This window comes from Diabrotica virgifera, chromosome 7 (assembly GCF_917563875.1).
Source record: "Diabrotica virgifera virgifera chromosome 7, PGI_DIABVI_V3a".
NCBI lineage: Eukaryota > Metazoa > Arthropoda > Insecta > Coleoptera > Chrysomelidae > Diabrotica > Diabrotica virgifera.
In genome coordinates, this window is record NC_065449.1 from 117,585,047 (window position 1) to 117,606,505 (window position 21,459).

Genomic DNA, 21,459 nt, shown 5'->3' on the forward strand with positions numbered 1-21,459 from the left:
AGGCACAACTAATGCATGTTACGGAAATGAGAATGCTTAGATGGATGAGTGGAGTGACAAAAAAGGATAAAATTAAAAATGAGTATATTAGGGGAAGTCTAGGTGTGGCAGCAATTGGTGCCAATATGAGAGCATAGGTTAAGATGGTTTGGTCATGTTCAACGTCGAGACGCTAATCACCCAATAGGTACGAATAATTGCTGAAGTGCAGATTCCTGGAAGGAGTAGGAGAGAAAGACCAAAGAAGACCTGAGGGAGACGATTAGGCAGGGCATGTTGGTAAAGGGGATTAATATTGATATGACCTAAGATATAATTGTGGGGAGAAATACAATTAGGGAAGCCGACCCCGCATAGGGATAAGGCAAAGAGAATGATGATGATGGTATCGGAGCTTAAATCAAATTTTTATAGTAACCAGTAAAAAAATTGATAAAAGTCAGTGTATAGATTTAATATAGGTTATTATTATGAACCAGATGGTAACATTCAATTCATGTGAGGTAAAATATTTTTTCTACGACCGTTTAATAACATGCTCATTATTCGCTATATTACTGTACCCGTGAGTAATAATTCATTACTCACGGGCTGAAGTTACTCACGGGTCATTACTCACGGGCTGAAGTTAGATTCAAGTGCCGCATGCCACTTTTAATATTAATCGTATATAAACTGCAAATAAAATTACTTAAACTTGTTTATATAATACAATAATATTGTAATTTATACTAATATTAACTTCGAAAAATGTTTAAAGGAATTTTAACTGTAACAATGTCAGTATATTTTTTACGTTTATACCTTGTTTACTAAAAATTTTGACGTTTACCATTTAATTTAGTGACAGTGACATTAGCGCAGTTTGTTTATGTTAATTGGAATTTATAACTATTATTGTGTTTGTTTTTCAAGTTATATTGTGTTAAATATGTTATAGCATATTATGTATAGTTATATTATTATATTATATATAGTTAAATGTAAATATACATTATAACTATATATATGAAATACGTCCACCGACAACAGCAACTTCCTATTTATTAGATTCACTGACAGTAGGTACAAATTTAAGCTTATAATTTTTCGGAAACGATTAGAACTTATCATAGAGTTATATATTAGCATAGAGAGTGTCATTCAGAGCGAAGTGACGACACCATCTTTTTTATTTGGATTAGTGCTGTTTCACTCTTACGCATAGTAAAGCTGCTACAGTTGTCCTCCTCTCCCGTGCCTATATTCACACTGAATGTCATCATAGGTTTTCGATACAATGTGTTAGAAAGAGATGCAGCAAACCAGTCCATGAGATCTTGTCGTCAGGAAGCGTGGAAGGTAGGCTCCCTCTATGTTAATATATACCTCTATGGAACTTATATTGACTATTTCTAGTTGTATTTTACAATAAATAAAAATTTAGTAATAGTAGGCAACCAATTATTCAGTCACGTACTAGGGGTAAATAGCATTTAGGTATTTTTGTAAATTATTATAATTTAAATCGCGAGTAGTTGATAATTAAATTTTTTACTAATTAAAATAAACAAAGGTCGGAGAAAAAGTATAGTATTCTACTCGCATGTAATGGCTATTACTCACTCTGATGAATTACGACACTCGCCTACGGCTCGTGTCGCAAACTTCATCATCGTGAGTAATAGCCAGCATTACATGCTCGTTGAATAATATACTATTAATTTTCTTAAATTTACTTGAGTAAAATAGCTACAAAGCCTGATTTCAAAACAAAACATATTGGCTCCTGTCACGTGAAATACAATTAGTAGAATAATAACACTGGTCGATAGGTATTAACCACTATTACAATATAAATATTAATGGTGGACTTTAACAAAACTATAAGTATCTCTATACTCTGGGCAAATTAGGAAAAAGCAAGGAAAAGCTGATATTTTATTGCTGGAATCTTAAGATTGCATATATTATCAACATCGGCAGAAAGTGTGCTATTTTGATTATTAACAAATTAGCACTTCGAAATCGATCTTTTTTTAATTATTGCTCTGCGACTCAGAAGATTTTAACTTTAAACCAAAAACACGTACCCCAATTTAAAAATTTACCGTAATTTAAAAATGAATAAACATTTTCAATATTGTTGTAACCAGAAACTGCAGTCGTAGAACTAGTTCTCAGAATCGGGCACGCCAGGTTTCCTCAACACGACTTTACCTTATCGGCAGAGTCTACGAGAAGTGTACGGCAAATTGAAGCTGTAATTACAAAAAAATAAATATTTATGTCTTTGTAGGTACTCACTTTATGACGCTCAAAAAATTACGGGATCTGGATTTCAATGCAAATTTTTTTTTTATAATTCTCGTATCAAAGTTACGCGTGAAGTTAGTCGTATTGATGACAGTTGAGAGAACATGGGCATCAGATCCGCATGGCTTGCATTTTTAGAAGCCTCGGATGGTGTAACCAGAGAAGGTTTTCCATTGTTTTTGATCTGGTAGGCAGGGCCGGAAGGCGCCAACCCAAATTCTAAAAAAGGCGCCAACCCAATCTCTAAACAAAGTTCCCCCTCCTAAGCTTTTCCATCAACCTTTTTTGAAATCCTAGTGCATTAGGCCTGGATCCCGCGTACCAAAAAAGTTGATTAATAGCAAGCTGAAAATTTGTTAATAGTTTTTTGCACGATTGATCATTTTTGACTGTTTACAGTGACATATTTTACGTCAGTAGGTGACATTTACTAGCAACTCGACGGTAAGTAATCCAACTCGACGGTAAGTACTCCAACTCGACGGTAAGTAATTCACTTACCGTCGAGTTAAAAAATCTCTTAATTTTAATTTATTTTTTGAAAGAATAAAGAAAACTAACGAATTATTTATTAATATTGAAACTTATGTTACAATTTGTTAAATTATTTAATGAAATCCCACTTGTTTGGGCTGTGGTTTCACTTCTAACAGAAACTCCTGCAGAATCGCATACATTAGTAGTATTACTAGTATTGCACAATATTTTTTCGGCAAAATCTATTTTATTTTGAAGAGAATCTTCTACATAGCTTTCTGCCACTGTCGATGAACGCCAACCTCCATGACGCTTTAATCCGAGGACATCAACACCTTTATTAGCCAAAAGCGTTGCTGATGTCCTCCTAAACGAATGGCCAGTATAGTTCTCGGGATTAGGCAAATTTAAGAATTTGGCAATTTGAGAAGGCCAGCCCCCGATTGTCCCTTTCCCTATTACTTGAGCACAACATTTTCCTTTGGCGTATCTTAAGAACAAATGATTTGATTTTACTTGTAATGGACTAAATGGACGAAGTTTTATATACTTTTGCAGAATTTCTAAATATGGAATTTTATCGTCTGGTTTATTAACGACTGTAAAAGTACGCTGGATATTCGTTTTTTTATTGGGTACTTTTACAATCATTAAACCATCGGTTTGTTGGATGTCGTTCATAGTAATATTATATAATTCTTCTCTTCTACAGGCACTAGATATTCCCAATATCATTGCGACCTACAAATTATGAAAAAATCTTCATTAGAGTATTTCTTTTACCTAAACTAGCTTATATTACCTTGTGAACTAGAAATTCTTCATCCGGTGCTTCCATCAGAAATTTTTCAAATTGCTCCCGTGTAAAAATGCTCGCTTTCTTAGGCCTATAGTCAACATTTTTTCTCTTCAAATACGCGATCAAAGTTGAAAACTTGGAAATATCAATGCCATCATAAAGAAAAACGGTGGATTTAATCATTGAATATTCTGCCCAGAGGTTTCCAGGAGCTTTCAACTGCATATGTCTTTGAACGAAATATGCCAATAGAGTCTTTTCTTCGATTCTTAAATTCTTGCCTTCGCACCATTTTTTAAAACTTTGGTAGGTATTTTGATAACGGATTTTGGATTTTTCGGGAATAATTGCGGAACACCCTTCTTCCCAAGCCCGTTCAATTTCTTCAAATTCACTTTCGCTCATATTTTAATTTATAATAATCAAAATTGTACTTAAAATTATTGACAACTAAATAAAAACTCAATTCTCCATTGTTGTTATGCACCCTAGTTACTACCTAACAACCAAAGTATCTATCTTGATAAAATGAATGAAACTAGTCAATATGACGAAAATGTTTAATTTTATAATTTATAATGGTATCAATCGTGCAAAAAACGTTATAAGCATGTCGAACGTTAAGGGTAACCGATCTCAGACAATAATTGGAGTCGTCGCTCCGCTCCTCCTCCAAACAATTGTCTTCGATCGGTATAAAATCCTTACTGTTCTCCATACTTAATATACTATAACGGTGTCTAGTCGGACAAACTTGGAAGGGGAAGTTTTAATTATTGTAGAATAGGTTAAAAATTTAAAACGTCAGACTACGAAAACTGTCAAATGTATTTTGTCGCATCGAACTTCCAATTGATTTGTTACCCACTCATTAAACTCTCATGCAAAAATCAGACTGGTATTTATCACCAACTGGGCATTTTAATAAGTCCGACACATAGAAAATGTTAAATGACAGAAATTATGTTGGTGAGAAATAGAAGTCTGATTTTTGCATGAGAGTTTAATAAAAGGGCAACATATCAATTGGAAATTCTGTCCGACAAAATACATGAGACGTTTTTGTAGTCTGACATTCCAAATTTTTAACCTGTAGCACAGTTAAAATTTCCCTGTTCCAGTGTTCCCGTACATCAAAGTTTGTCCGATTAGACACCGTTAACATATTAACAAATTTTCCGCTTGCTATTAGTCAAGTTTTTTTTTGGTACGCGGGATCCAGGCCTACATGTAAAGTAAATTAATATTACTTGTGAATTTTTTAAAGTTTAATATTAATTTAAAACCATAAAGTAATTTACCATTTTTATTGGCAATAGTAAATTATATTAAGATGCCACAAAAATATAGCTTCAGTTTCCCTTTTATTCTGTTAAGACTCTTTGGTATTCTCTGAAGACTCCAAACAAATTTTCGAAAAGTGTGAGTAATTTTTTAACTGCTTCTACAGAAGAATCTACTGGTTCAAAAACATTTATCAAAAATCATGACCATTGGTGTTCAATAGAAGCTACTTTTTAAAATTTTTCACTAGATTTTTTCAAGTTGTAAAACTACTTATAATAGAAGAGTAAACCTCAATAAAAAAGCCGCAATCACACGGTTTCAGGCGATTCGTACCTGAGTAGTGAATGGCCTAACGTCAGTCGGCCGCAAACGGAGGAACTGGCGAAAGTCCTTTGTAATTTAAGCCTTAGCGTGGGCAAGGGCTCACTGTTTTACAGGGACAGTATAATTCTCTCCTAATCGCGGCAACTATATGGATAAGTAGGTATTTAATCACTTAAGAAAAAATAAAACAAAACGAAGTGAGAATGGAGCGTGTCACCGGTGGTGGTGCAGCTGGAACAAGCTATGAATGAAATAATAAGGTATTCATTCTAGTAAAGGGAACAAAGGGAAAGTTCTAAGCGAAGAGGGAAAGATGAAGAAAGAGACTATGATCTTCGGAAGAAGGGGATCTTCGAAGATCTCCGGTCAGTGGTAAGGACCTGACCAACAAGGATCTTTCAGGGAGACAACCTTGCAAAGGAGTTCCACACTTGGGAAGAAAAGACCTAGAGAGAAGGAGGAGAGCTCCGAAATAACGGTCATGGTAAAAACAATGGAGAAACTTACCAGAGTTACAAAGAAGGGGGTAAAAAACCTTGAGGGAGTCACCAAAGACATGGAGAGCACTTCCAGACAAGTCGCCCTCGGCAGCAGTGAGAAACGAAATAAATAGTAGAGAAAACCAGTGAGGAAGGAATGACTAAGGAGACGACAGGAGTGTCCACACAGATCGGCTTCAAAGGGTTCTTCCCCGAAAAACTTAGTGAAGGAGAGAGAGAAATGATCGCAACGGTCCCGAACTCAGGAGAAAGAGGCTTTAAAAAAATAAAGGACATAAAGTCGAATGGAAAGAAGATCACTATACGGTCGCCAAACCGGGAAGATAGAATAAACCTACAGGCGACTTAGTAGTAGTCATGGATTCGGTGAGGGGGAAATGTTCCACGACCTGATAAGGAAAAACAGGAAATGGCAGTATGTGCAGTAGGTACATACAGACTAGGGATTACAAGGAGGGATCAGAAGGAAGAGAACCGGGAAAACCGTAAGACTATTTTCATGGTCCCTGTAGTCCCTGGTGACGGAAATCGACGGGGACAAGAGACTACTGGCAATCATTTCTAAATTGATGAAAGACATGGAGATACTGGGGACCAGAGAGGCGTCCCTAAAAGTAGTGGGGGCTACAAAGGAAGGAACTTCATGAAGCTCCTGGAAGTCACATTTATGGGTATGGACTTTCACCTCGCGCAGGTGGAGTATGAATGCGGGGAAAGTAGAATGGAGACGCAGAAGGTCATCATGAAGGAAGGTTGAAAATCCTATGACGAGTTGCTCAAGAAAATCAAGGGTAGCCTAGACACAAAGAAGGAGGCGATTAGCATCACAAGCGCTAAGAAGACTACGGACGAGGACTTCACCCTCAAAGTGACAGAGAAAGAACAGGCCAAGCTCCTGAAAAAGACTATTGTGGCCCGCCCGGAGGGAATTTATTTTTATTTAGCGTATGGCTTACGTACATCACAGAATATATATATATATATATATATATATATATATATATATATATATATATATATAAAAAAAAGTACTGAGATAACAGCTGGGAAAACCCTGGTACTGAGGAAGCAATGAAAGACTGGTGCTTCAAAGTGAGTGCCTTTTATTTTGGTCAAGCTTTCGCCTATTGTTTTTAGGCTTCTTCAGGACTTGCTACAAAGAAGAACATTCTTTACAAATATGCTTAAAGATAGAACAAGCAATTCTTACCGAAATAGGTGCACTAGTGCTCAGTGAAAATAAGAATACATCTTTTACCTTGCCTTTTTTGTGTATACATAAGTAATACAGATATTTTTGTTGTTATTATTTAGCTAATAAAACCAGATATCGAAACTGAGTCAGATCCTCTCTATTCAACCTAATCCATTGTAAGAAAATTTGGACAAGTGTCGTTAGAAGTTGATTTTTTTATTTACAAAATGACACCTATCGATCCATCGATTGTCAACGTCCTCTTCCGTTTTTTTTACGTCTGACTGACACATAGAAGATTTGTTTAGAGATTTCGAGAGAAGAGACTCGTAACATCAAACAACCATTCGACTGTCACTATTATAAAAGGACGTTGACAATCGATGGATCGATAGGTGTCATTTTGTAAATAAAAAAATCAACTTCTAACGACACTTGTCCAAATTTTCTTACAATGGATTAGGTTGAATAGAGAGGATCTGACTCAGTTTCGATATCTGGTTTTATTAGCTAAATAATAACAACAAAAATATCTGTATTACTTATGTATACACAAAAAAGGCAAGGTAAAAGATATATTCTTATTTTCACTGAGCACTAGTGCACCTATTTCGGTAAGAATTGCTTGTTCTATCTTTAAGCATATTTGTAAAGAATGTTCTTCTTTGTAGCAAGTCCTGAAGAAGCCTAAAAACAATAGGCGAAAGCTTGACCAAAATAAAAGGCACTCACTTTGAAGCACCAGTCTTTCATTGCTTCCTCAGTACCAGGGTTTTCCCAGCTGTTATCTCAGTACTTTTTTATTTACTAGTAACCCAATTACTCCTTGGACGTTTATATATATATATATATATATATATATATATATATATATATATATATATATATATATATATATATATATATATTTAGATTTATGCATTATACAATGCATCACAAACAGATGTCCAGTTTTTTTATATATTCGATTGATCCCTTCGGTTGCCATTACAAAGTCTATAGGGTCGCCTGTGTATGCTCTGCGTGGTCAGTTCTGAACAATGTGACTGATCGTCTGTCTTGCAGCACTTCAGTCACAAGAAGGCGAGGGAAGTTTACACCATCTGTAGAGGGAGTAATCCTCCACAGTTTGTTCGAATTCGATTAAGGGCTACCCAAATCTTACGGGGACGTTCAAATTCGTCAGGTTTTTCTATGATGTTTCTGTTGATAGACTATGGTAATGCGGATCTGTCTTACTTTCCCAATCTTCTCTCCATCGGGTATTTAAGTCAAAGTTGGATTGCTGCAGCGCTTGAGCAGATTGTAGAGCAGATTACACGAGATATCGAGCTGAGAGAAGAAATCTTGGAATTATAAAGATTACTATTGTTTGTATCGAGTCAGAGATTTAATTGAGAGAATTCGAGCGAGTGCTGTTTTTGTTTGTGAAACGGTTTGAAGGAAAAGGACAGTCGCAGCATCAAAGGAGCACGTTGTGGGAGAACCGAGGTCAACACAATCCATGAGAAGAAGTAAAGAAGATAGAAAAGGTTAGTCAGATTATTTGTGAAAAGAGAGAGTTGTGTTATATTACATACAATATTTGTTTTCTGTCAACTTAACAGTTTCACAGCATAATTTATTCATTCATAAATTCATAGAAGATATAAGTAATCTATTTAAAAAGTGAAAATTAAATTTTGTTTTTTTATATAATAATAAGAACAGTCTACCGAATCATTTTATGGTATATTATATAAATAAATAATAGTTATGCAATTTATATTATTTTGAGTATATGTACTTTCCCTGTTTTGTCCTGGATAAAGTAAGCAACGAGAAATACTAGAAGCCACAAACTAAAGGTGATACATTAAAATCAATTAGCCCTGAGAATATTTTTTATTGGAAAGTTTTATTAAATTTGGTTTTGTTTTCATAAGTAGCAATTAAAATAATTAATTAATTAATCGAATTAAAGAGATGCTGATCAATCTCATAACAGAGAGAAAATACAGAGCATAATAAAATGCCACCCAACTTGAGAGGCATTGGAAAGTATTTCTGGTTGCAACTTTGAAAGGAAAGACAAGGGAAAACAGGTGATTGAAAATTTATTTATCGAGTGGTCAAAATTAATATATTTGAATTACGACATATGAATTTCTTTTAGGTACAATTTCTCATAATTTATTTTATTTGTTTGATATTTGCACTGGATAATTTTTTTTTGAAATACTTGACAATTTATTACATTGGGTGAGACAGAATTTTTCGTATCTGCGCAACATAGGGTGTTTTAAAGTTTCCTATTTGACGGTGATAGTATTTCTTGAAAAGAAATGTATGCGACAAGAAGCAAAAGCAAAGAAAACAAAAAACAAGAAGAACATTTGGAACAAGAAGAACATTTAGAATAAGAAGAACATTTAGAACAAGAACACATTTTAGAAACAATAATCATGGAAACAGAAAAACAGGAATTATCAGGAGTAGAGAAAATATTACAACTTAAGCATATACAGTCACAAAAAATGGATCAATCAAAACAAGTCATGGAAGAAACACAACAAAAAATGGATAAAAATCAACAGGAATCAAAACGAGTCCTGGAAGAAACACAACAAAAAATAGATAAAAATCAGAAGGAAACAAAACAAGCCATAGAAGAGAACAACCAGAAAATGGAGGAACGCATAGAAAAATATGAAAAGGAAATAAAAGGATGTTTTCCAACAATGAAGAACGAGATAGAATAAAAAGAAATGAGAATTAAAGATCACATGAAAGAACAGGAAATGAAAATATCGCAAAAAATATTGTATCCCGTGTAAAATTGGAAATTGTAGCAATAGATATGTTGAGTGATCTGAATATGACGACCCAAAAGAATAAACATATTTTGGTGATGGTTGATGTTTTTTCAAAATATGTAAAATTATATAGTTGCCGTACCACAAAAGGAGAAGAGATAATGAGAAAGGTCGACAATTTTGTAGCTACCGTAGAAGAATTCGCCTAGAGGCAATGTGACGTATTTCCGAAATGATCATTTCAAGGGACAGCTGAGAGAAAGAGGAATAGAGACAAACTTTGTCAGCATCAGACATCCTCAGAGCAATCCTTCTGAACGATTTATTCAGGAAGTGACAAAATTTCTCCGTATTGCGACGAATGGAAAACATCGACGATGGGATAGGAAAGTAGCGGAAATAGAAAATTATCTAAACATCAGCCCCAGTACGGTAACCAAAGAGACACTGGAATACATTATGAAGGGAGTGATGCCGATAAGGCCATGGGGAGATCCAGAGCCAAGAGAATACCAACAGGTGTTGAAAACGGTGCAGAGGAGGCTGCGACGAAGTAATGAGAAATATGTCCAAAGGCAGGATCGAAATAGAAGAAGAAGACCAGTGACGTTCCAGAGGGGAGAGAAGGTGCTTGTAAGGGCATTACGAGTGTCAAATCTCACTAGCGATATTTGTGCGAAGTTAATGTCTGTTTTCGAGGGTCCTTACGTATTGGATAACGAAAATGGAGTAAATAGCTATGTTTTGAGGCATGTTGGTTCGGAAAAGATCAGAGGAATTTACAATATTTACGATGTGTACAAGTATCACGAGTAATGGAAGGAAAGACACATAATAGATAGTTAAGATAGGGTATAGGAAATAAAACGCAATGAAATCTGCAAAAACATATCGAGGAGCCGATGTGTCAACAGACCATAATCCAGTTGTATGCAAGCTCGAAGTAAAACTGAAGCGTGTCAAGAAAAAACTTTAAGTGAGAGAATAGACATTAAGAAACTCTCTAATCCTAATATTAGAGGAAAAGTGCAAGAATCCCTACACAAAGAATTAAACAGGATAAATGAGAATATATCTGAAGTAAGTAAAAAATGGGATGAAATTGAGCATGCTATACAGACAACATGTGCGCAGCTAGTGAAACAAGGAAAAGTGAAGAAAAAGGAATGGGTGACTGAGGATATCCTTGACATGACGGAAGAGCGACGGAAGTACAAAAACAAAAACGAACCAAAGTATCGAGAAATAGGTACACAAAAAAATAAGAACAAAAATCAGAGAGGCTAAAGAGGAATGGCTGTAGGAAAAATGCAAAGAAATTAAACAATATGAAAGAAATAAGATTACCAAAACATGCACAAGAAGATAAAAGAAATGACAAATAAAAGAAAATACAACAGCTCAGCAACGGACATACTTGACACCAACGGAATTTTGATCTCAGAACCAACAAAGATTCTAGAAACATGGAAGCAATATGTTGAAAACCTCTTTGCTTCAGACCGCTCTAATAATTACTCAATTGAAATCACCGAAAACAGTCCTTCCATTCTCAATTCAGAGGTAGAAAAAGCAATATTAGGGCAGTCAATGAGGGTATTTGGCTCCGAATTCTATCCTACTACATCGATTTATTTGAAATTTTCACAGTAAGTAGGGAATAGCTCAAGAAACAAAGTCTACCCTATGCCGATGTGCGCTTTTATCTTGGAGGTGGTTCCCACCCCTTCTCGGGGTTTTGGTTAAAAATGTTTTGGTTAAAAAAGCCACGGAAAAGGCTAGAGAACCTAATTTTAAGCAAAAACTGTTCTATAATTATTTTTGGAAATTCAATACTTTTTGAGTTATTCGTGGTTGAAAATTGGCCATTTTCATTGAAAAATGACACCTTTTCGGACGGATTTTTGCGAATACCTTAAAAACTATGCATCTAACAAAAAAACTATATCAAATATTTCTGTAGGTTATAAAAAAGCAAAGAGATTCGTTCCTTCATAAATATTCTAGTTAAAATACAAAGAGGGATATGGTAGGTAAGAAGACTTTGTTTTTTTGCTGCATGCTCAAATCGGTGTATTCAACTTAAAAAAAAACAGAGAAACTGTCGATTTTAGGTGTATAATGATACTAATAACTTTTGTAGTGCTTGAAAACAGTGGCGACGGGTGACTTTTTCTAAAGTGTTACCAAAACCAGATGCAAACAATCTTATTTAAAAAAATGAAGATATGGCTAAATGTATATACATATAGCTTCAATAATATCATTTTGTATATCACTTGAAACTCTCGAAAAAACAGTTGATGTTTCTAGATGTTGGCAAAATTTTTGATCTTTTTTGGCAATTAATGTTAACAATTCCCTGTAATTGCCTCGAATGTCAGAGCCGTCGCCCTCAAAATGACCACGAAACGCTAATTCTTGTTCGGCCAAAAAACATACGGTACATATCTATTATAAGTGAGCTAAGGATATACGAGTACCTATCTATTTTTTTAACAAACTCATTATGTTTAACAATATTTGCTTTAAATGCTTGGTTAAGAGAAATTTTGATTCTTGTTTTGCCAAACTGAATCAAATTGGGTATACATCTTACATGTAGGTAACGGAGAAATTTCATGTCTCTTTTTTAAAACTCTAAAACTATTTAAATCGTGAACCTGGTCCACCCATTTTTCTGTAAAAACCAGAAGACATGGCCAACAATACAGTCTATTTTTCTTGCAACCACATAACCAAGGATTTTCACTGTACCAACTAAATTTAAAATATCGAGCTAATTTTTTAAATTCCTTTTTTAAATTGTTTAAAATAGGTCTTTCATTTTCAATAATCTCATTTTATTTTCAATCAGAATTACTTTTCAAGTAGTTGATCGATTACGCAGCGACACTCATCCATGGTGAACTGCACTCACACTTTTTATTATAGGTACTGTTAGCAAATTTAAATCTGGTAACAGCCCTACTGATATACACAGCGCGCTTACGCCCATCGCTCCTTCAAAATTTTCACTAGCCGGTCCCGAGCCGCCCGAGCGACAGCGAGATAACCATTCATTGTCACCACAAATGAGACTGGTAACATATATATATATATATATATATATATATATATATATATATATACCGTAAAACGGGGTTACTTTGCACTGAGCAGGGTAACTTTGCACCGAACGTGTAAAAGTATATTTTTTGTAAATATACGCTCAATTTTCTTTAGATGTTTGTACTACCTTTAGAACACATAGGCAACATCGCAATACATCAGTAAGACGCGCGCGATTGTCCCTGCGGTCGTTAGTTATTCATCAGTAACGATTCGAATATCAACCTTAAAAATTTATTATTTTCTGGCTTTGCAAAATCATACAGTACAGACAGTCACAGCGGTCAAAAATTGGTAAGTACACATCTAATGATATATACCATAACCGATTGCGATTTTTAGTTGTTAAAATAACGGTTTTAAACGAGGATAGCAATAACAAAAAAAACATTGTTAACATGTGCACTTAAGACGTGAAATTGGGTATACTTTGCACCGCCAACTTGCAAGTGGTGCAAAGTATCCCCAGGAGTAAAAGTTAAATAGAAAAATTGTTTTAGGAAATGCCCAGACATTATAAAAGGAAACTGGGATCTCGCAAATATGCAGACTACACAGAAGAAGATCTGAAGGCATGTTTGTCAGCCATAAAAGATGGCATGAGCACAAGAGTTGCAGCTGAAACCTTTAAAATCCCAAGGAGAACTATATTTTATAAATTAAAAGGAGTACACGCTGGAAAACCAGGATACCCAACAATATTCTCGTACGAAGAGGAAAAGTGCTTCGTACAATGTATTCAGCGCCTTAGTGATGTTGGTTTTCCTGTTACTGGGATGGAATTGCGGCAAATAATAAAGAGGTATTTAAATTGCCAAGGAAAAAATATTACTCGCTTTAAGGATAATACTCCAGGTATCGATTGGGTCAAATCATTTTTAAGTCGCCATAAGGACCTTACTGCAAGGATAGCCTCAAACATTAAACGAAGCAGAGCAGCACTCAATGCAGACCAAATGACTGAATACATTGAAAATTTAAGACAAACTATAACTGGTGTGGAGCCAGATGCTATTTTTAATTATGATGAGACTAACTTAACAGATGATACCGGAAAAAAAAGGTATTAACTAAACGTGGGGTTAAATATCCTGAACGAATTTGTAACTCTTCAAAAAGTAGCATTTCTCTTATGATGTGTGGAAATGCAGCTGGTGAGCTACTACCTCCTTATGTGGTGTACAAATCCAAGAATTTGTGGGACACCGGGACTGAAAATGGCCCCTCTGGTAAACGTTATGCAAATACTGCCTCTGGTTGGTTCGAATCACAGACATTTGCAAATTGGTTTAACACCATTCTATTGCCTAGGCTTAAAAAAATTCAGGGAAAGAAGGTCCTTTTTATTAGACAATTTGTCTTCTCATATTAATGTCCTGGATTTGTGTCGAAAACACAACATTCATTTTATATATTTGCCTCCGAATAGGACCCCCGTTACACAACCGTTAGATGTTGCATTATTTGCTCCAATGAAAAAGGCCTGGAGGGAAATTTTATCTCAATATAAGGAAACTCATGTAGGCAGTAGATCAAATGTACTTGAGAAACAGCATTTTCCAACGCTTTACGGTCATTAATCGAAAAAATACAAAAGAATGGCGATCAGATATTAAAGTCCGGTTAAGAAATGCGGTATCGTTCCTTGTGATGCAACACCACTCTTGGAGCGGTTAAAAACAACTAAGCGATCTAATGTGATAACTGATAGTGATTCAACAAATAATAAATCAAGTTCGTCGGATATCGAAAACACTTTCATTCAGTATTTAGAAGATAAAAGAAAGGAAGCCACAAAGTTTAAGACACAAGGGAAGAAAAAGAAAATAACTGTTCCGGCAGGACAAAGTATTGCCCATTCTGAAATTAGTTTAAAAGATCTAACTGAAGCATCTACTTCCACACCTCATAAAGCTGTTGAGCCAGAAATCGTAGATGATTCAGAGGAGAACAATGTTTTGGACGACCACTTTCCAGTAGGCAGGGATTCATCAGACGATGAAATAAATGAGGTGCAAGAGATGGAAGAAGAAAGCGAATTTAATGAAAAACTCGCCATTGGTGCCATAAAACCTCCCAAAAAAATTTCCAGACGAGGATTGTACATTGTTCCAGAATGCGACAAATTGTGGTGGGATTAGTTTCAAACTTCGTATTTTCACTATTGCCGTTATAATAAAGTTTATTCATTTAAAATGTAGCAATGTTTTTCCTTTTATGCTTCTTTCATAAATGTAGGTAGATTTAAATTTAAAAAATTGGCCACTGAATATTTTTTTGCATTTAATTGGTGCAAAGTTTAAAATCCGGTAGGATTACTATGCACCAGTAAGCATATTGTAGCCAAATATTATTAAAATATCGAGTGGTGCAAAGTATGACTCTTCTAGGGTATACTTTGCACCACTAATAAAACTAGGTTTTTCTTTTAATTATGCAATATACCTAAAAAATAGCTAAATTAAAAGCTATATTACGACCTGTTCAATAGATGTATATAATAAAAAGTTCAGATCTTCTTTCAAGTAACTTTATATCCACTCTAAGAAAAAAAAATAATAATAAATGGTGCAAAGTAACCCCGTTTTACGGTATATATATATATATATATATGTATATATATATATATATATATATATATATATATATATATGTATATATATATATATATATATATATATATATATATATATATATATATATATATATATATATATAAATCGGTTTTAAAACGTCTTGCGACGTTGTCCGATGCCTAATTTCCATGACACTCTATCATCCCATTGGCCCTCTCTAAGACTGGTAACAGAATATAATAAAGTGCAACTGAGTCACATAAACTCGCCAATATTTTCGTGTGTCTGGCTATTTACTGAATTAGGTACTATTAATACATAATATAATAATATATTTCTATTGGTAAAAATAAAATAAAATAATAAATGAAATTATTCATCGTCAAAAAATACATATTTATTTGCAAGATTTTTAACTGTTACCAATGGTAACAGTGGTTACATGGACGCTTCGCCAGTGCTTGAAAAGATCTTTAAAACGAGCTTTAAAACTGGCCTGGATTAAAATGAATGGTTTTTAAAACAAATAAGATCAAATTATAGAGCGCATTTTTAAATTTTCTTAAAAATCTTCCTTTTCCTCCATGTAACTCGAAAAAGATAAGAGATACGAAAAAAAGATACCGCACAAAAATGTAGGGCTTCTTTCAGATAAAAATTTTCTTTTTATTTTTCATTACCGTATCTCTTATCATTTTCAAGTTACATGGAGGAAAAGGAAGATTTTTAAGAAAATTTAAAAATGCTCTCTATAATAGGGATGGCGGTTTTTGACAAAACACCGGTTTTCGGTTATACCGGTTTTTTGCTTACGGTTTAACCTGGCGGTTATAACCGGCCAAAAAAAACGGTTTTTGGAAAAACCGGTTTTTGGTTTTTTTAATCCAATTGGTTACAAAGTTACATTTACAATACACTTTTAGTCCTGTCGCCAGGGGGGGTACAACTGCCTCCTTAATTCAGATGGAGTTACCCAAGTTTTTTTTATTTATTTTGACCCGTAGAATACGAATTTTTTGGGTAACAGTTGATCCGGATGTCGATAAGATTGTTATAGACAAAGAACTTGAGGAATTACATAACAGTGATTTCTCGCAAAACAAAACATCTTTTTGTATTTTTTGGGTCATTGTAGGCAAAAAATGCTCTGACAAGTTTTTTCGTAGGATGCATAGTTTTCGAGATAAACGCGGTTGAACTTTCAAAAAATCGAAAAATTGCAATTTTTGAACCCGAATAACTTTTGATTAAAAAATAAAGTAGCAATTCTGCTTACCGCATTTGAAAGTTTAATTCAAATTATATCGGTTTTGATTATTTGCATTGCTAAAAATTTATTATTTTATTGGTAAACAAAGCTATAAACACCTAGTTCGTGAGTGATGTTTTCAATGATTTCTCATTTAAAATCTAACGAGTAGGTAGAGTAGCTACAAGTGCAAGCGAGGCAATTTCTACGTAGCATACGTTAAAACGCATGTATTAGGCACGGGAAACACTATGTGTTTATAGCTTTGTTCAGCAGTAAAAAAATTAATTTTTAGCAATGCAAATAATCAAAACCGATATAATTTTACTTAAACTTTCAAATGCGGTAAGCAGAATTGCTACTTTATTTTTTAATCAAAAGTTATTCGGGTTCAAAAATTGCCATTTTTCGATTTTTTGAAAGTTCAACCGCGGTTATCTCGAAAACTATCCATTCTACGAAAAAACTTGTAGGAATATTTTTTGCTTAAAATGACCCAAAAAATACAAAAATATGTTTTGTTTTGCGAGAAATCGCTGTTATGTAATTCCTCAAGTTCTTTGTCTATAACAATCTTATCGACATTCGGATCAACTGTTACCCAAAAAATTCGTATTCTACGGGTCAAAATATATAAAAAAAACTTGGGTAAGTCCATCTGAATTAAGGAGGCTGTTGTACCCCCCCTGGCGACAGGGGTACCCCGTCAAAATAGCCCCGTCAAAAAAGCTCCGACAAAATAGCCCCGACATAATATCCCGCACACAAAATAGCTCCGACAAAATAGCCTGCAGACAAAATAGCCGCGGAATAATAGCCCGCCGACAAAATAGCCCCAACAGAAAAGCTCCCTTCAGAATTCATCATGAAATAATTCCTTAAAAATACATTTTTTCGGAAGTGGTAATTATCCCCTATTCAGATGTTTATCTTAACCACATTAAATAAAAATGGTCTTTTCAGAGAACTCGAGTCCTATCTTCCCTACCTCTTGGAAGTTGGAACATTTAAGTTAAGCAAAAATCAATGTTTATTTATGATATAAACATTTTTTTCTGTTTTTCGGGCAACAGTAAAATGCATTTTAAATTAAATAAATTAAATACATTCTTCCTTTTTGTCAAATAATTTAAATTAAAAAAGTTTTTGGACACCTTGTAAGTGGCTGTTTTAGCCGGGGCTATTTTAGCCGGGGCTGTTTTGACCGGGGCTATTTTGTGTGCGATCTATTTTGTCGGGGCTATTTTGTTGGCGGGCTATTTTGTCGAGGCTATTTTGTGTTCGGGCTATTTTGACGGGGCTTTTTTGACGGGGCTGTTTTGACCGGGCTATTTTGACGGGTCACGGGCGACAGGACTATTTAGTTTGCGATAGTCCATTCGACTCGATATCAATATGATCAAAATTAGTATAATACTATCGAAAGAACATGTATTACTTTTAACACGTTTGTATATTTGTAGAAGAAGTACATTTTAATACTTCCTGTATGAGTGTATCGTTTTGAAAACGTAGCGAAATTCTTGGAAATTCGTATTCGTAATCAGTAATTTGATATTCCTAGTCAGAGCATTATTTTTGGTAATCAGAAAAAGTCATTCACCCACTTTCAATGTCAAGAGTTAAGTGTGAAAAATAGATGATGTTTGCGTCTAATTCAACCAGATCACTTCTTATGTAAATATTATGATTACAAATACGTTTTAAAGGAAATATTATAATAAAACTTAATAATTGTTTCTGGCTGATGTGAGACTGCACTTTCAGTTTGCTTCTGTATTTTATAAAATAAATGTTGTTCTGAAGCTATTTTCTTGTGGCATTTTTACAATTTTAACTATTTATAATGGGAAATAAGCCACAATATTATTAAAAAATGATTTTTATTAACGTTTCGACGCCCAAATCGGGTGCCGTTGTCAAAATACAAAATACTACTAAAGTAAACAAAAATGTTGTTGCTTAGTAAAAAAATTCTTCTAATAATTTATTTAATTTAACTCATTTACGATGTCGGGATAGTATCACGAGGTTTTTCCTGGTTTTCCCTCGTGATTTACTATGAGATCTCTAACGCGAGAATTTTAATGTCACCGTTACACGTGGTTGTCTTTTTAAAGACAGATCACATGCTATGATTTTTTTGTGACGGATATTCTTGAGTTGGGGTTGATTTCATGTAATCGAATGAACTATCTTTCTGTAAAGTCGTCCCAGGAACGCAACTCATAAATATTGGCAATATCATTTTAAAGTCTTCTACTTTAAAATGTATCATATGTATCTGAATTGCCGATATAAATGAGTCAAATTAAATAAATTATTAGAAGAATTTTTTTACTAAGCAACAACATTTTTGTTTATGTTAGTATTATTTTGTATTTTGACAACGGCACCCGATTTGGGCGTCGAAACGTTAATAAAAATCATTTTTTAATAATATTGTGGCTTATTTCCCATTATAAATATTTAAAATTATAAAATAAAATAAAATTTGAATTATGGTTTTGTTTGGATTAATTACTTGAGAATAATAATTATGATTGGGATCCAAAATAATACCTAACCTAATCCTAATCACCGTAAAAACCTAATAACCGGTTTTTACTTTAAAAAGAAAAACCGGTTATAACCGGGACAAAAAAACAACCGGTAAAACCGGTTATTGCGAAGTAAAAAACCGGTTTTAGGTTTAAACCGGTAGGTTTTTCCCATTCCTACTCTATAATTTGATCTTTTTTTTTCAAAAACCATTAATTTTTAACCCGTCCAACTTTTTGAACATATAAATAACACTATAATAAAAGGTATTGTGGAAGGAAAACGATGCATTTAAATTTTGGTGAATAGGGGTTAAAATTACTTCTTCTTTTTTCTTAAACTACCTAGTTATCAATTTTGTTTGGAGCATTAGTTTGCAGCGCTTAGTGTTAATGTAATGGACCTTTAATATAGCTCATTTGAAGGTCTTTTCAAGTACTACAAAAGATATTAGTAGCATTATACACCTAAAATCGACCGTTTCTCTGTTATTTCAAGTTGAATACACCAATTTGAGAATGTACCAAAAACAAACTATTTTCACCTACCATATCTCTTTTTGTAATATAACTAGAAGATTTATGAATGCAAGTGTCTCTTTGTTTTCTTATAACCTACAAAAATGTTTTATATAGTTTTTTTAGTGTGATGCATAGTTTTTAAGGTATTCGCAAAAAACCGTCCGAGAAGCTGTCATTTTTTAATGAACATGGCCAATTTTCAACCACGAATAACTCAAAAAGTATTGAGTTTTCAAAAAAAGAATGTGTGTGTACTTTGTACGCACGTAAGAAGTTATACTTCTATCGTTGATTGATAAATACGGAAAGATACGAAAGCCTATGCATTATTTTGTTGTCTTTAAAACCTGCCCGTATAGTGGCGCGCCTAGCTTAAATTTGTTGGAACTAGCCTTAAGGTCGCGTCATATTATAATGCACGTCGCGTTTTCGACACGTAGCGTTTGCAGACCGGCAATCGGACTGCCCATTCACATTATCATACATAGAACGTTTACGTTGGTTTCAGTTTGGTGCGGTGCAGATGTGTTTATTGTCACAACACATGCTTACATGACAAATTGCCTCGAAAACTACTTTTTAAATTAGACCGGTCAGTATCGTCGCCCCGGCTAGCGAAATTATTCCGATTCGATATTTTTAAACAAACTTACTCAAAAAGAAGTCCTTATAACATATCCACAGGGTGCCGGGCGGTACCGTGGTCGAAAAATTGTTTAAACATTTTTTTTAAACAAATTCACAAAAATATTTTTTTCATTTCGAGCAATATTTTTTTAGATAAACTGGGTCATTCTGGGCAAAAAAGGTTTCTTGTCATCTTTCTCTAAAATTGATTGTTGTCGAGTTACATGCGATTAAAAATTTGAAAAATGCGAAAAGGCCATTTTCAAGGCTTAATAACTCGATTAAAAGTATTATTATGAATTTCAATAAGTGACCAAATCAAGTTTCAAACCCCTTCTTCAAGATCCCAAAGAGATTTTTGTCATTATTTTACTACAAAGCTGTTATTTTTAGTTATTAACAATTAGCGCTATACTCCAACTGTATCGTCGCCCCCGTTAGCGAAACTATTTCGATTAGATGTTTTTGCACAAACTTACTCAAAAAGAGTCCTTATAACAAACACATCCACAGGGTGCCGGGCGGTGCCGTTGTCAAAAAATTGTTTTAACAATTCTTATTAAACAAATTCACAAAAATAATGTTTTCATTACGAACGATTTTTTTTTAGATAATTTGGGTTATTCTTAGCAAAAAACATATCTTGCAAAAATGCGGAAATGGCCATATAACTCGACAACAATCAATTTTAGGGAAAAATCACAAGAGACCTTTTTTGCCCAGAATAACTCAAATTATAAATGACGTCAAAGTTAGAATAAATAAAATATGGAAAAAAGAATGGAAAAATATTTCAAGAATGTCAAAAAATTTATATTTTTCTTTACATCAAGAACTTCCTCCGCCACCTGAATACATATTTAAATATAACCTGCCAAAGCAAGATATTTCTACTATCGTCAGATTAAAAACTCGACACGGGAAATATGAGGCACATCTGCACAAATTAGGAATAATTAATTCATCAGTATGTTTTTGTGATAATGTTTCGATTAGAGATTTAAACCATATTTTCTTGGAATGCAAAATTAACGAGAGATATATAAATCAATTATATTACAATTTACGACAAACACAAGTTCATTTTCCAATTAGTATAGAATATCTACTAAGTTGTCATAAAATGGAAATATTTAAATTACTCATAAACTACTTGAAAGAA